This window comes from Somniosus microcephalus, chromosome 9, assembly GCF_052327205.1.
Source record: "Somniosus microcephalus isolate GS21.2 chromosome 9, FLI_Smic_1.0, whole genome shotgun sequence".
Taxonomy (NCBI): Eukaryota; Metazoa; Chordata; class Chondrichthyes; order Squaliformes; family Somniosidae; genus Somniosus; species Somniosus microcephalus.
Genome location: NC_140995.1, coordinates 155,053,538 through 155,067,948, shown reverse-complemented (window position 1 = coordinate 155,067,948; position 14,411 = coordinate 155,053,538).

Here is a 14,411-nt window from a genome sequence, read left to right as displayed (position 1 = left end):
GCAGGTTCCAGGGATGAAGCAATACTTCGTGAGTTGCGATTCTCCAGAACTTGCTGGTTGAGTTACGCCACTCCACAGTTTGCCTCGCACAAACGGTATCTTGCGTTTAGCCTCCCTGTTATTTTTCAAAAACCCTGCTGGATTTGCAGACTAACTGCCTATTAAACTCGCTGCAGAAATTTAGGGCTCATAAGGAATAGTGCAAGTACCCTTTTAATGATGCGATAGTTGTTAATGCCATGCCAATCAATCTTTCCGGCCCAGAAAGAGAACAATTTAAACTGTTAAGCCTCATTCCTGCATGTAGTCAATTGTTGTTAGAGTTTTTAAGAATGTAAATTTAAAAAAAAGTTCTTACTTTTCCTTTCTGTCTCTTTCTTCTCTCTCTCTTAAGCCAATCTTTCTTTCCTCTCTGTACCTTTATTTCTCTTTCTGTACCTGATTTGACTCTAATTCACCCTCCGTAAGTTTCTCGGTTTCTTTCTCAATCCCTAAATCTCATTGGTTAAGGAAATACACTGTTGGTCCTGCCATTCGCGAAGGTCCCAGATGCCCCGTTGCCCTCGCCCACGGTGATATCAGTTCGCACTTCCAGATGTTAAAATGCAAAAAAGTGCAGGAAAAGGTCTAACCAATGGCGTATGTCATGAAATGCCCCATTCCAGCAAGATTTGGCCCAATATGTATAGTTTTGATTTCTACTCATGGAAGGTGCATTTTATTGTTGAATTACTAGCATTTTTTAAAATTTGTTTATGGAACGTGGGCGTCGCTGGCAAGGCCAGCATTTATTGCCCATCCCTAATTGTTCTTGAGAAGGTGTTGGTGAGCCGCCTTCTTGAACCGCTGCAGTTCGTCTGGTGAAGGTGCTCCCACAGTGCTGTTAGGGAGGGAGTTCCAGGATTTTTACCCAGCGACGATGAAGGATCGACGATATACTTCTAAGTCAGGATGGTGTGTGACTTGGAGGGGAACTTGGAGGTGGTGGTGTTCCCATGCACCTACTGCCCTTGTCCTAGGTGGAAGAGGTCGCAGGTTTGGGAGGTGCTGTCGAAGAAGCCTTGGCGAGTTGCTGCAGTGCATTTTGTAGATGGTACACACTGCAGCCTCGGTACGCTGGTGGTGGAGGGATTGAATGTTTAAGATGGTAGATGGGGTGCCAATCAAGCAGGCTGCTTTGTCCTGGATGGTGTCGAGCTTCTTGAGTGTTGTTGGAGCTGCACTCGTCCAGGCAAGTGGAGAGTATTCCATTGCACTCCTTATTTGTGCCTTGTAGATGGTAGAAAGGCTTTGGGGAGTCAGGTGGTGAGACACTCGCCTAGTCTCTGACCTGCTCTTGTTGCCACAGTATTTATGTGGCTGGTCCAGTTAAATTTCTTGTCAATGGTGACCCCCAGGATGCTGATGGTGGGGGATTCAGCGATGGTAATGCCATTGAATGTCAAGGGGCGGTGGTTAGACTCTCACTTGTTGGAGATAGTAATTGCCTGGCACTTCCGTGGCATGAATATTACCTGCCACTTATCAGCCCAAGACTGAACGTCATCCCGGTCTTGTTGCATGCGGGCATGGACTGCTTCATTATCTGAGGAGTTGTGAATGGCACTGAACACTGTGCAGTCATCAGCGAACATCCCCATTTCTGACCTTATGTTGGAGGGAAGGTCATTGATGAAGCAGCTGAAGATGGTTGGGCCTAGGACACTGCCCTGATAGCACTGTCGATGACACCTTCCATCACTTTGCTGATGATTGAGAGTAGACTGATGGGGCGGTAATTGGCTGGATTGGATTTGTCCTGCTTTTTGTGGACAGGACATACCTGGGCAGTTTTCCACATTGTTGGATAGATGCCAGTGTTGTAGCTCTACTGGAACAGCTTGGCTAGAGGCACGGCTAGTTCTGGAGCACAAGTCTTCAGCATGATAGCCGGGATGTTGTCAGGGCCTATGGCATTTTCTGTATCCAATGTGCTGAGCCGTTTCTTGATATCACGTGGAGTGAATCGAATTGGCTGAAGACTGGCTTCTGTGATGGTGGGGACCTCAGGAGGAGGCCAATATGGATCATCCACTCGGCACTTCTGGCTGAAGATGGTTGCAAATGCTTCAGCCTTGTCTTTTGCACTCACGTGCTAGGCTCCACCATCATTGAGGTTGGGAATATTCATGGAGCCTCGGCCTCCCGTTTGTTGTTTAATGGTCCACCACCATTCACGACTGGATGTGGCAGGACTTTGATCTGATCCGTTGATTGTGGGATCGCTTAGCCCTGCCTATAGCATGCTGCTTCCACTTTTTAGCATGCATGTAGTCCTGTGTTGCAGCTTCCCCAGGTTGGCACCTTATTTTTAGCTACGCCTGGTGCTGCTCCTGGGATGCTCTTCTACACTCCTTGTTGAACCAGGGTTGGTCCCCTGGCTTGATGGTAATGGTAGAGTGAGGGATATGCCGGGTCATGTGGTTACAGATTGTGGTGGAATACAATTCTGCTGCTGCTGATGGCCCACAGCGCCTCATGGAAGCCCAGTTTTGAGCTACTAGATCTGCTCTGAATCTATCCCATTTAGCACGGTGGTAGTGCCACATAACACGATGCAGGGTGTCCTCAGTGTGAAGACGGGACTTCATCTCCACAATGACTATGCGGTGGTCACTGCTGCCAATACTGTCATGGACAGATGCATCTGCGACAGGTAGATTGGCGAGGACAAGTTCAAGTAGGTTTTTCCCTCTTGTTGGTTCTCTCATCACCTGTCGCAGGCCCAGACTGGCAGTTATGTCCTTCAGGACTCGGCCAGCTCGGTCAGTAGTGGTGCTACTGAGCCACTCTTGGTGATGGACATTGAAGTCCCCCACCCAGAGTATATTCTGTGTCCTTGCCACTCTCATTGCTTCTTCCAAGTGGTGTTCAACATGGCAGAATACTGATTCATCAGCTGAGGGAGGGCGGTAGGTGGTAATCAGCAGGAGGTTTCCTTGCCCATGCTTGACCTGAAGCCATGATACTTCATAGGGTCCGGAGTTAATGTTGAGGACTCCGGCTCCTTCCCGACTATATACCACCCCTGGTGGGTCTGTCCTGCCAGTGGGATAGGACATACCCAGGGATGGTGATGGAGCAGTTTGGGACGTTGGCTGAAAGGTATGATTCTGTGAGTATGACTATGTCAGGCTGTTGCTTGACTAGTCTGTGGGACAGCTCTCCCAATTTTGGCACAAGTCCCCAGATGTTGGTGAGGAGGACTTTGCAGGGTTGACTGGGCTGGGTGTGCTGTTGCCGTGTCCGTAGCCGAGGTCGATGCCGGGTGGTTCGTCCGGTTTCTTTCTTATTATTTTGTTTCGTAGCGGTTTGTTACAACTAAGTGGCTTGCTGGTCCATTTCAGAGGGCAGTTAAGAGTCAACCACATTGCTGTGGTTCTGGAGTCACAAGTAGAGGCCAGACCAGCTAAGGACGGCAGGTTTCCTTCCCTAAAGGACATTAGTGAACGAGATGGGTTTTTACGACAATCCGATGGTTTCATGGTTACCATTACTGCTACTAGCTTTTTTATTCCAGATTTATTTAATTAACTGAATTTAAATTCCCCAGCTGCCATGGTAGGATTATGAACTCACATCTCTGCATCATTAGGCCAGGCCTTTGGATTACTAGCCCAGTGACATTACCAGTATATTACCCTTTCAATTCCCATAGTATTGAAAGCTAATACAGAACACTGTGGAGTGAATGTATGTCACAAGCATTCTAATGTAACTAAATGCAAGATATTGAACATATTGGTAATACTATTATGTTATAAATAGATTAATGGATACATGTGATTAGTTACAAACTGTAATCTATCAATGAGTGCAAATTAGGTCATAAATCATGAGAGTGACATTTGAGCAGTTAACAAATAGCTAAAACCAAATAGTAGATTACAGTACTGAACACATTATGTTATACAACGTATAGAATATAGATAGAATAGAATTTTTAAGTGTGTACTGCTGAATGATGCTCACTGAAGACTATTACTCCTCTCTGATATCAATTCTGCATGTTTAGGAGAAAATAATTTGCAGTGTATTACATAGTATGTATGATATATAAAATAATTGCCTATTTGCTGTGTGTTATAATGTTCGAACACAATGAAGTGGCTCAGATAATGGCATAAATCATAAGAGAAAAGATCAAGTGCTTTTTAAGAGTCATCTGAATCTCTCCATTTTGATTCAGCTTTGTATTACACTATCCAGGTCAATTATAATTTTACGGGACATCTTCCATTTTGTTGTTTGATTACTACTAGCAACACCTTTTGCTGATCTTGTTTGAAAGTACTACAACTGAATCGTTATTGCAATATAAGATTTTTTTTTTGATCACAGGTTATTACAATGATGTGGAAGAAAGGAAAATTAAGCAAGTCAGCTGAATTAAATACCCAGGCCTGGGCAAAACAGTCTTATGTAGGACATAAGAAAAGAAAAACAACTGGTAAATGAATATCAATGATGTGCTTTGGAGGATTATTACAAATAAGCATGTTGTTTTCTATTTTAATATATGGATCTTCTATTTACATCAACTAAAGACTACATCAGTTTAATGTTGAGGGTATGATCAGAGCTGCCTCCTTCACCATTGTTCACAGCAAGCCAGCTCCAAATAGTCATAACGTGCGGCTGCTGCCTTAAAGAATTCCTCTTACCAAGAGTATGATATCAGAAGTTGCATAATTCACTCTGTTGGCATCTAAATCCACAGTCAAACAAACAGCTTGGCATTGTTTATTCAGAGTCACAGTAAACAATAATTTACACCGGCTTGAATCTGGATGAAACCCATGGCTGAAAACGTGTTGGCCCGGAATTTGCAGTGGATAATAACAGCGAGCCAACAGTGTTTGCTGTTATTACCCCTTTGAAACTGACAGCAACATCAGGATTTAGTGCATGCGCATCCTAACGGGGAAATCCTGAAGTTACGGTCAGTCGTTCACTGCTCCGACACTGGCTGCGCTGTTTTAAGTTTGTTCATTTTTATTTCAGGTTTTGCCTTTTCCCCATGTGAGAGCCCCAATCTTTGTTTTGCTTTCTATAACATTTTTAAAAAGTTAAATTTAAAGGAGCTTATTCACTTTCTGGTTCCCGGTTATTGAGAACTCTGCTGCCCGTGTCCTAACTCACACCAAGTCCCATTCAACCATCACACCTGTGCTTGCGGTTGAGCAACGCCTTAATTTTAAAATTCTCATTCTTGTTTTCAAATCCCTCCATGGCCTTGCCTCCCCTCTATCGCTATAATCTCCTCCAGCCCCACAACCCCCTGAGATATCTGCGCTCCTCCAATTCTGGACTCTTGAGCATCTCTGAATTTAATCGCACAACCTCACAATCCTAGCTTCACTTCACCCATTTAGAGGAGACATTCTTGGCAGGGGCATGGCTGAAAGGATACAAGATGCTGGTATCCTCATACGTTATCCTTCTTCTCAGATCCCACTTCCCCTTCATTTCACAATCTCTTCTGATTTACAAGCTGCACATGGTGTAAGCATGCAGCTCTTGCATTCCCTTCCTCCCCTCACCACAACTCTACCCTTGTGCCTTCCTCATTTTACACACGCAAGAAATCCAGCCTGCCCAGCCAGTGGTTGACCAAGAAGAGGGAGAGGAGAGTGAAGAAGAAGAAGAAGAAGATGAAGAAGAAGAAACACCATCACTCGATTTGACACTCCTAACCACCAGCTCCTCGAGGTCGTCCTGCAAGGCCATCTGCAGTGTTCCCCCAGTGAAAGTCAGCAGCCTTCCACCAGCCATGCTGCAGCCACTGGGGTAGCACTGCGTGACATCAGTAGGATAGGCAAAAGCACACACAAGACTATCACTATGGGAATGTCATATTGGATGGATAGATGTATAAAGGTGGATGGAAAGTTTGCTTTGTGGTGGCTTTTATTTCAGCATTGTGGCCAAGAGGACACTGTGATGGTCAGTAACAGAGGGAAGGTAAGGTGTGGGACAAATGCTGAAAATGGAATTGGGGTTGTTGTCAACGTTCCCTATAAGCTGCGCGGTCGCGTGGCTGCACAACAATCTGCCGGTCCCACGCAGCCCAAGATTGGCTTTTCCTATGTTAAAGTTCACACATGCATGAACCTGTGAATGGGCCACGCAGCCGCTTAAAGGGCCGTGCAGCCCCCCAAAAAATATGGGCAACTTTGGTTGTGGTCACTGGTACAGCAGGTGGATCATTCCATCCTGGATAGCCCAGCCTGAAAGGGTCTGTCTGGGTTGCATCCTTCCTTTTTCTTCCTCCTCTTCTGCGTCTTCCTCTTCCATCTGCGAGCAGATGCTGGAAATCTGAAATAAAAGCAGAAAATGCTGGAAATACTCAGAAGGTCAGGCAGTATCGTGACTTGAGACATTGGGCTGAATTTTAATGAGGAAGACGGGTTGGGGGCGGGGGGCTCTGAGGCAGGCGGAGAACAGGTTTCCTGCAGGCCCTGCGAACGTTAATGGGTGTGTGGGGAGGAGAGAGAATCAGGTCCGGAGGATCAGGTGTGGAGGGGGAGGGAAATATTGTGGCCAGCCACCGGAGAATCAGTGGGGAGGGAGAGAAGATCAGGGCTGGAGGATCGGAGGGGGGTGGGGGAGGGGCAGAAGATCGGGGCCGGCCTCAGGATCATCGTTGCGGGAAGGGGGAGCAGGGGTCGTCCGGGAAGCTGACCCAGGAAGCAAGGCCTCGTGGGGGGGTCTCTGATTGTGGGGGGGGGGGTGGGGGGCTAGGCAGAGACCCTGGATCTAGGAGGTAGGTGTAAAGGCACTTACTTCCTGCTGCAGCAGTCCTCGTCGTGCTGTAACTGCTGGGTTTTATGAGGTGTGTAAAACCCGACCAGCTACTGTGATATCCGAGTGGTAAGGTCAGAAACTGAGAGAAGCGAGATATTAGGAACAAAACCCAACTGTTTATTTACACGGTATAGCAGAGAGACATAGCTCTTACAAGCTGGAGCAAGGCACACAATTCTTACTGCACGAGCCAAGATGGAGGATCAACCACTGAGTCATACCCATAATGCAATGCCACATTACCGTGTTAACTGGTGTACCAGGACATTGAATACATGACCCATTACCTTAAATACTGGTGAATGTGAACCGTTAATATTTGGCTCCATCTGGTGGATAACTTAAACATTACATCCCAGATTACTATAGCTACAGTTAAACACAAAACAGAGGTTAAAGAATAGGCTTCCAGCCTCATTAAACTATTCAATTTACGTCTCACCTCCTGGCAGCGGGTTGGCTGCCCACCACCGCCCCGACTGCATTAAAACCGGAATAGGTGGGTTGGAAGTGGGTTCAGGTTGGGATTCCGATTTTTAACACGTTAACTAACCGCCTCCCCCACGCCTGCTCCTAACTCACCCATTATTTTAGGTTAAAACTCCCCCCCCCCCATCTTAACTCTGTTTTGTAGGGGGTGCTGTGGTTGGCGCGTGCGTCCAGTCAGTTATGCCCCTGACTGTTTGTGAGCGGTTCGAATCGCTCCCATGCCCCTGGGTTCTAGACATCGGACTTAGGTACAGGCGGCGATACAGAAAACTCGAGCAGACAGGTGGTTTGGATGTAAGAAAACCAAGATTTTATTGAAATAGAAATTAACACAATCTTATGAGAAGTTACTTGTATAAAATTACATGCAAATACAAAATAACTATACTTATACAGGGAATGGGGAACACACGGTGATATGCCTATCAATTAGTCCAATAAAAGGCGACGAGTTAAGAACGTAACTGAAGGTTTTTATTGGCTAAATAACAGAGCCCACCCTCGTGGGTGATCCGATCCAACAGGGAGGAATACTAGCCAGTCAGCTACCTTTATACCTGGGCAGGTAATGGGCGGAGTCGGAGGTGGTCAGCCCAGGTATAACAGTGCGACAAGAGGCGACCTCGTGTAGTGATGTGACAGTGAGAACAGTGAGAACAATATACAGTGATAACTATAACAGTGGTTTACCACATTCACCCCTTGTTTAGATTAGAGTCCGGCGGGGTGAAGTGTATTACCAGCTCTGGTATGTCAGTCTGTCCGGAGGCTTCGTTAGCCTCTCCGATCGTCGCAGCGGCGGTGTTACATTATCCGGTGTTAAAGCTGGTGTCTGCGTAGTCGGCAAAGGCTCGTGGGGTTCCGGCATGCCGTCTACCTCGGCTGGACTCGGGGGGTTGGGAGGGGGGGGTGAGGGTGCGAGGTCTCGTAAGGAGACAGTGTCCTCCCGTCCGTCTGGGTAAGCCACATAGGCGTACTGGGGGTTGGCGTGCAGGAGGTTCACCTTCTCGACCAGGGGGTCCGTTTTATGGGCCCTCACGTGCTTTCGCAGCAAGACGGGTCCCGGAGAGGTCAGCCAGGTTGGTAGGGTGGTTCCCGTAGTCGACTTCCTGGGGAAGACAAACATTCGAGCATGGGGGGTGGTGTTAATGGCAGTGCAAAGTAGTGACCGGATGGAGTGCAGCGCAATCGGGAGGACCTCTTGCCAGCGGGAGGTTGGGAGGCCCTTAGACTTTAAGGCTAAGAGGGTGGCCTTCCATACCGTCGCGTTCTCTCTTTCCACCTGGCCGTTCCCTCAGGGGTTGTAGCTGGTGGTCCTGCTTGCTGCAATACCCCTCTCCAATAGGAACTGACGGAGTTCCTCGCTCATGAAGGAGGCGCCCCGGTCACTATGTATATAGTTCGGGAACCCGAACAAGGCGAAGAGTTTGTTCAGGCATTTAATGACCGTGTTACTGGTCATGTCTGGGCAGGGGAAGGCAAAGGGGAAACGGGAGTACTCATCAACGATGTTGAGGAAGTACACATTACGGTCGGATGACGGTAGGGGCCCCTTGAAGTCGATGCTCAGACGCTCGAAGGGGCGGGTGGCCTTGATCAGGCTTGCTCTGTCCGGCTTATAGAAGTGCGGTTTGCACTCAGCACAGATCTGGCAGTTCCTGGTCATGGTCCTGACCTCCTCGATGGAGTATGGCAGGTTGCGGGCCTTAATGAAATGGTAGAGTCTGGTGACTCCGGGGTGGCAGAGGTCATTGTGGAGGGTCTGAAGTCTATCACTTTGCGCGCTGGCGCATGTAATGCGTGAAAGAGCATCAGGGGGGTCGTTCAGTTTACCGGGCCGGTACAAGATCTCATAATCATAGGTGGAAAGCTCGATTCTCCACCTCAAGATTTTGTCGTTCTTGATCTTGCCCCTCAGCTTGTTATTAAACATGAAGGCAACCGAGCGTTGGTCGGTGAGGAGGGTAAATCGTTTGCCTGCCAAGTAGTGCCTCCAGCGCCGTACTGCCTCCACAATTGCCTGGGCTTCCTTCTCGACCGACGAGTGTCGGGTCTCGGGGCCCTGTAGGGTCCTTGAGAAGAAGGCTACCGGCCTACCCTCCTGGTTAAGGGTAGCGGCTAGGGCGAAGTCGGATGCATCGCTCTCCACTTGGAAGGGGATTGACTCATCCACTGCGTGCATTGTGGCCTTGGCTATGTCTCCCTTAATGAGGGAGAAGGCCGCGCACGCCTCTTCCGTGAGGGGGAAGGATGTGGTTTTCAGGAGGGGTCTGGCTTTGTCCGCATAATTGGGTACCCATTGGGCATAGTAGGCGAAAAGCCCCAGGGTTCTCCTAAGTGCTTTTGGACAGTGGGGGAGGGGTAGCTCCATGAGGGGGCGCATTCTTTCGGGGTCGGGGCCGATGACTCCGTTCTCTACTACACAGCCAAGGATGGCAAGGCGCGCTGTGTTAAACACGCATTTCTCCTTATTGTAGGTGAGGTTCAGCCGTTGGGCCGTACGGAGGAATTTCTCCAGATTCACGTCATGGTCCTGCCGGTTGCGGCCGCAGATGGTGACGTTATCGAGATAGGGGAAAGTGGCCTGTAGTCCGTTCTGGTCAACCATCCGGTCCATCTCCCGTTGGAAAACCGAGACCCCGTTGGTGACACCAAAGGGGACCCTAAGGAATTGGTAGAGGCGGCCATTCGCCTCGAAGGCGGTGTACTGGCTGTCCTCCGGGCTGATGGGGAGTTGGTGGTAGGCCGACTTGAGGTCGATGGTCGAGAATACGCGGTATTGTGCAATCTCATTGACCATGTCCGATATGCGGGGGAGGGGGTATGCGTCCAGCTGGGTGTATCTGTTTATGGTCTGGCTGTAGTCGATAACCAGGCGATTTTTGTCGCCGGTCTTGACTACCACCACCTGGGCACGCCAGGGGCTGCTGCTCCCCTCAATAATGCCCTCTTTCAGGAGTCGCTGCACCTCAGAGCTAATGAAGGCTCTGTCCCCAGCGCTGTACCGCCTGCTCTTAGTAGCGACAGGTTTGCAGTCGGGGGTGAGGTTAGCGAACAGGGAAGGTGGCGGTACCTTGAGGGTGGATAGGCTGCAGGTGTTACGCGGTGGGCGGTTTAACTTTCGCTGGTTGTCGACTGTGAGTGGGGGGAGGGGTCCACCGTATGCTAGGGTTACACTTTGGAGGTGGGATTGGAAGTCCAGCCCTAGTATGACGGCAGCGCACAGCTGGGGGAGTACGAGGAGTTTAAAATTTTTATACTCTGTCCCTTTAACCGACAATGTCACGACACAGTAGCCGCTGATGTCTGTGGCGTGCGACCTCGATGCCATCGAGATGCGGCTGCGCGTTGGCAGGACGGGGAGGGAGTAGTGGCTCACCGTGTCTGGGTGGATGAAGCTCTCCGTGCTTCCGCTGTCGAACAGGCAGGTCGTGGCGTGGCCGTTGACTTTGATGTCCATCATTGAGCTGGCCAGGTGGTGCGGGCGGGCTTGATCCAGGGTCACGGAAGCTAGGGTGTAGATGAGCGCGTCGTTGTCATGACAAGATGGCGGCGAAGATGGCGGCCCCCGTAGTTCACATGAGGCTCTGTTTAAATCGTTTGCCCCGCACAAAGATGGCCGCCCCTGCTGTTCCCATGAGGCTCTGCAGGCTTCGGCTGCCCCGCACAAAGATGGCCGCCCCTGGTTTTCCCATGAGGCTCTGCAGGCTTCGGCTGCCCCGCACAAAGATGGCCGCCCCTGGTTTTCCCATGAGGCTCTGCAGGCTTCGGCTGCCCCGCACAAAGATGGCCGCCCCCAGGGTTCGCATGAGGCACTGCTGGCTTCTGAGGATTTGCTTCTGCAGGCCTTGGAGAAGTGGCCTTTCTTGAGGCAGGTTTTGCAGGTCGAGTTTTTGGCTGGGCAGCGCGACCTCGGATGCTTCTCCTGGCCGCAAAAGAAGCAGCCAGCGGCCCGATCGGGGTTGCCTGATGTCGGGGCCGGTACCGGGGCTAGCGGGCCCGGTCGGATCCGTGATGCAGACGCTGAGGTAGGTCCCGGGGGCAGCGCTGTGAAGGGTGGTGGGGTGGGGGTCGGGCCCGAGTCCCAGGGTCGCGAATAGTACCTGGCAAACGCTTCCTGGTCTTGCTGGGTGGCCTCTAGGGTGAGGGCGAGGGCTTCGGCCTTGTCCAGGTCTATGTCCTTAGCTTCAAGCAGTCTTTGCCGTGTGTAGTCGGAACGTAGGCCTCTCACCAAGGCGTCGCGGACATTGTCTTCCATGTTCGCAGTAGCCGTCACCGCTTTAAAGTCACAGTTCCTGCCGAGTTGTCTCAGCGCTCGTGAAAATTCAGCTATCGATTCTCCTGGCTGTTGCTGGCGAGATCTTAAGAGATGCCTAGTGTACATGTAGTTTACCGGGCTCCGGTACTGCTGTTTCAGTAGGTTGATGGCGTCGTCGTACGTAGTCATGTCCTGGATGAGTGTATATACTCTCGGGCTCGCTTGGGCTTTCAGGACTCTTAGTTTGGATCTCTGAGGGACGACGGCTTCCTCCAGGTACGATTCGAAGCAGTCCAGCCAGTGTTTGAAGTCGTTGGCTGAGTTTGGTGCCTGTGGGTTTAGATCCAGGTATGGTGGTTTCAAGGCTTGCAGCCAAGCCGGCTGGTGTGGCCCGTTGTCTGGAGGCTGCTGTTGCTGTGCTGCTGGGTGAGCTCCTTGCTGTTGCTGTTCATTATCAGACATCTTTAAAATTTAGTCAATAAAATTGATATGCCTATCAATTAGTCCAATAAAAGGCGACGAGTTAAGAACGTAACTGAAGGTTTTTATTGGCTAAATAACAGAGCCCACCCTCGTGGGTGATCCGATCCAACAGGGAGGAATACTAGCCAGTCAGCTACCTTTATACCTGGGCAGGTAATGGGCGGAGTCGGAGGTGGTCAGCCCAGGTATAACAGTGCGACAAGAGGCGACCTCGTGTAGTGATGTGACAGTGAGAACAGTGAGAACAATATACAGTGATAACTATAACAGTGGTTTACCACACACGGCACATCGAGGGAAAACAAACTATATTAACAATCCCCTTATCCTTATCCCACCCCCTATACCTAACTAGATTAAGCTATGAGGGGCCAGAATTCATGCTCACCAATCCAAAATCTGCTGAGCTCAAACAACGTTGGGGTTTGGGGTTCGCTCTTTGTGCTCTCTGGGGCCTGCCATCATCACGTGGTCTCGGGGTGCTGCAAGGGCATCGTCCAGGTACAAGTACCCCAAGGTTAAAGTCTTTGCTTGGGTACTTTACCTCGCAGGGATGATGGTTCCTCTTCCTCGGGCGGCAGTTGGAGTTTGCATGAAGATAGTCGAAGGTCGGCTGGATTGAAGGCCTGATTATTCGAAGCGTTCTTCAATCTTCTCCCAATTCATCTCATCTCATCTCATCTCACCTCACCTCGCCTCGTCTCGTCCCATCTCGCCTGGCCTGGTTTGCCCGTGTTCGCCTGGTGCAATGCCGGGCGTCCCTGATAGGGTGGGGAAAGGCACGGGCGGTGGCCAGGCGGCAAGTGCGGGACGGGGGAAAAGAGCAGCAGCCACGAGAGCAAAAGCAAGAGCAAGAGAGTGTTGGTTGTCAGTGGGCCTACAATTATACTCCTTCGGATGGCCCTTATCTGCGCGCCAAATCAGGTTAGTTCATTGCCCCAATTGTAGGATTCGCAAAATTGGACTTTGTATTAATAAGGGTCAAATGGCAGAAGAGGCCGTGATTTTAAAGACTGTTTTAAAAGAGGCCCAGAAAAAGGGGCATACAAAATGGCCACCATACCATGTGACCGGCTTATTGGGACACTTTAAAATGGTTCCTGCGCAACCTCAGACAGCTTTGTGGATTCAACCCACAGTAAGTTCTGGAAGCCGTTTCTGAGAGAACGAAACCAGACCCACACATATACATATGGATTAGATGCAGATCCAGTCAAGATCGGCCTGGAGACAGAGGCCATCTAAATGTTGACCCAGACAAAAGGGGACAATTTCATATTCATGAGAACAGCACCCAGGACTAGATAACGAGATCAGCAGGACATTAAAAACAATGAAGGTCATTCCAGACCAGAGATGAGCCTTTACCGGCCATCGAAAACATTTTAAAATATAATAACTACCCCGCGGTGCTCCCAGCCCGCCAAAAGTTAAACAAAGACTAACCTGATTTTGGGCGGGAAGGGGACCTTCTGGGGGAAAAGTATAACTGAAAGAGTTGGAGTTGTACGACACACTTGGAAGAGGACGCTCAGATGGAAGACACACTTGGAAGAGGACACTCAGATGGAAGACACACTTGGAAGAGGACACTCAGACGGAAGACACACTCAGGAAGAAGGACTCGCTCGGAGGACGCAGAGCTCATGCAGACACTCGGGAAACTCTGAAGGAGACACCGGAGTTGTAGTTGGAGACAGCGGTGGGTGAAGAGGAGTCGCTTTGGGAGAAGATCAGCAAACTCCTCTCCACCATCGGAGGAGGAAGAAGAACCAAGCCAACATCAAGAAGGTTGTTTTGAAGCCGGCGTCCCGCCCCGGGGAAACACATCGGGAGATCATCGACCATCCCCGGGCCGTTGCTGGAACGAAAGGCCATCGACCCAACTTGGGAGAAGAAACAAAAAAATAAAGCCCCAAGAGAAGAAACCTTCCAGCCACTCCGGCTCGAAAAGAGACAGTAACGAACCAAGGAAATCTATGGGAGCCGGCCCAAGGCTCCTCTAACCAGGGTTGAGCCGACGATCCTCGACCCCGCCGACATCCAGGCCCGCCGGTGTCCAGCCGCCCCGACCCCCACCTCAGGAGACAGGTGTGGCGTAGCTCACAGGTGTTCCACGATCCACGAGGAGATGGAGCGCCTGAAGGGATCAAAACACAGACTTGATTTCAAAACCTTGCACTTCCTAGTGGGATTGGTGAGCATGTTTCTGGCCTTTCATAATCAGGTCTAGATAGGTTTAATAAGGGGGTGGATTTAAGGGTACAATTAACATGAGTTGTTGTCCCTCGATGTTCCGTGTGTTTCCTTATTTCATGATGATCTTTGTAGAGTA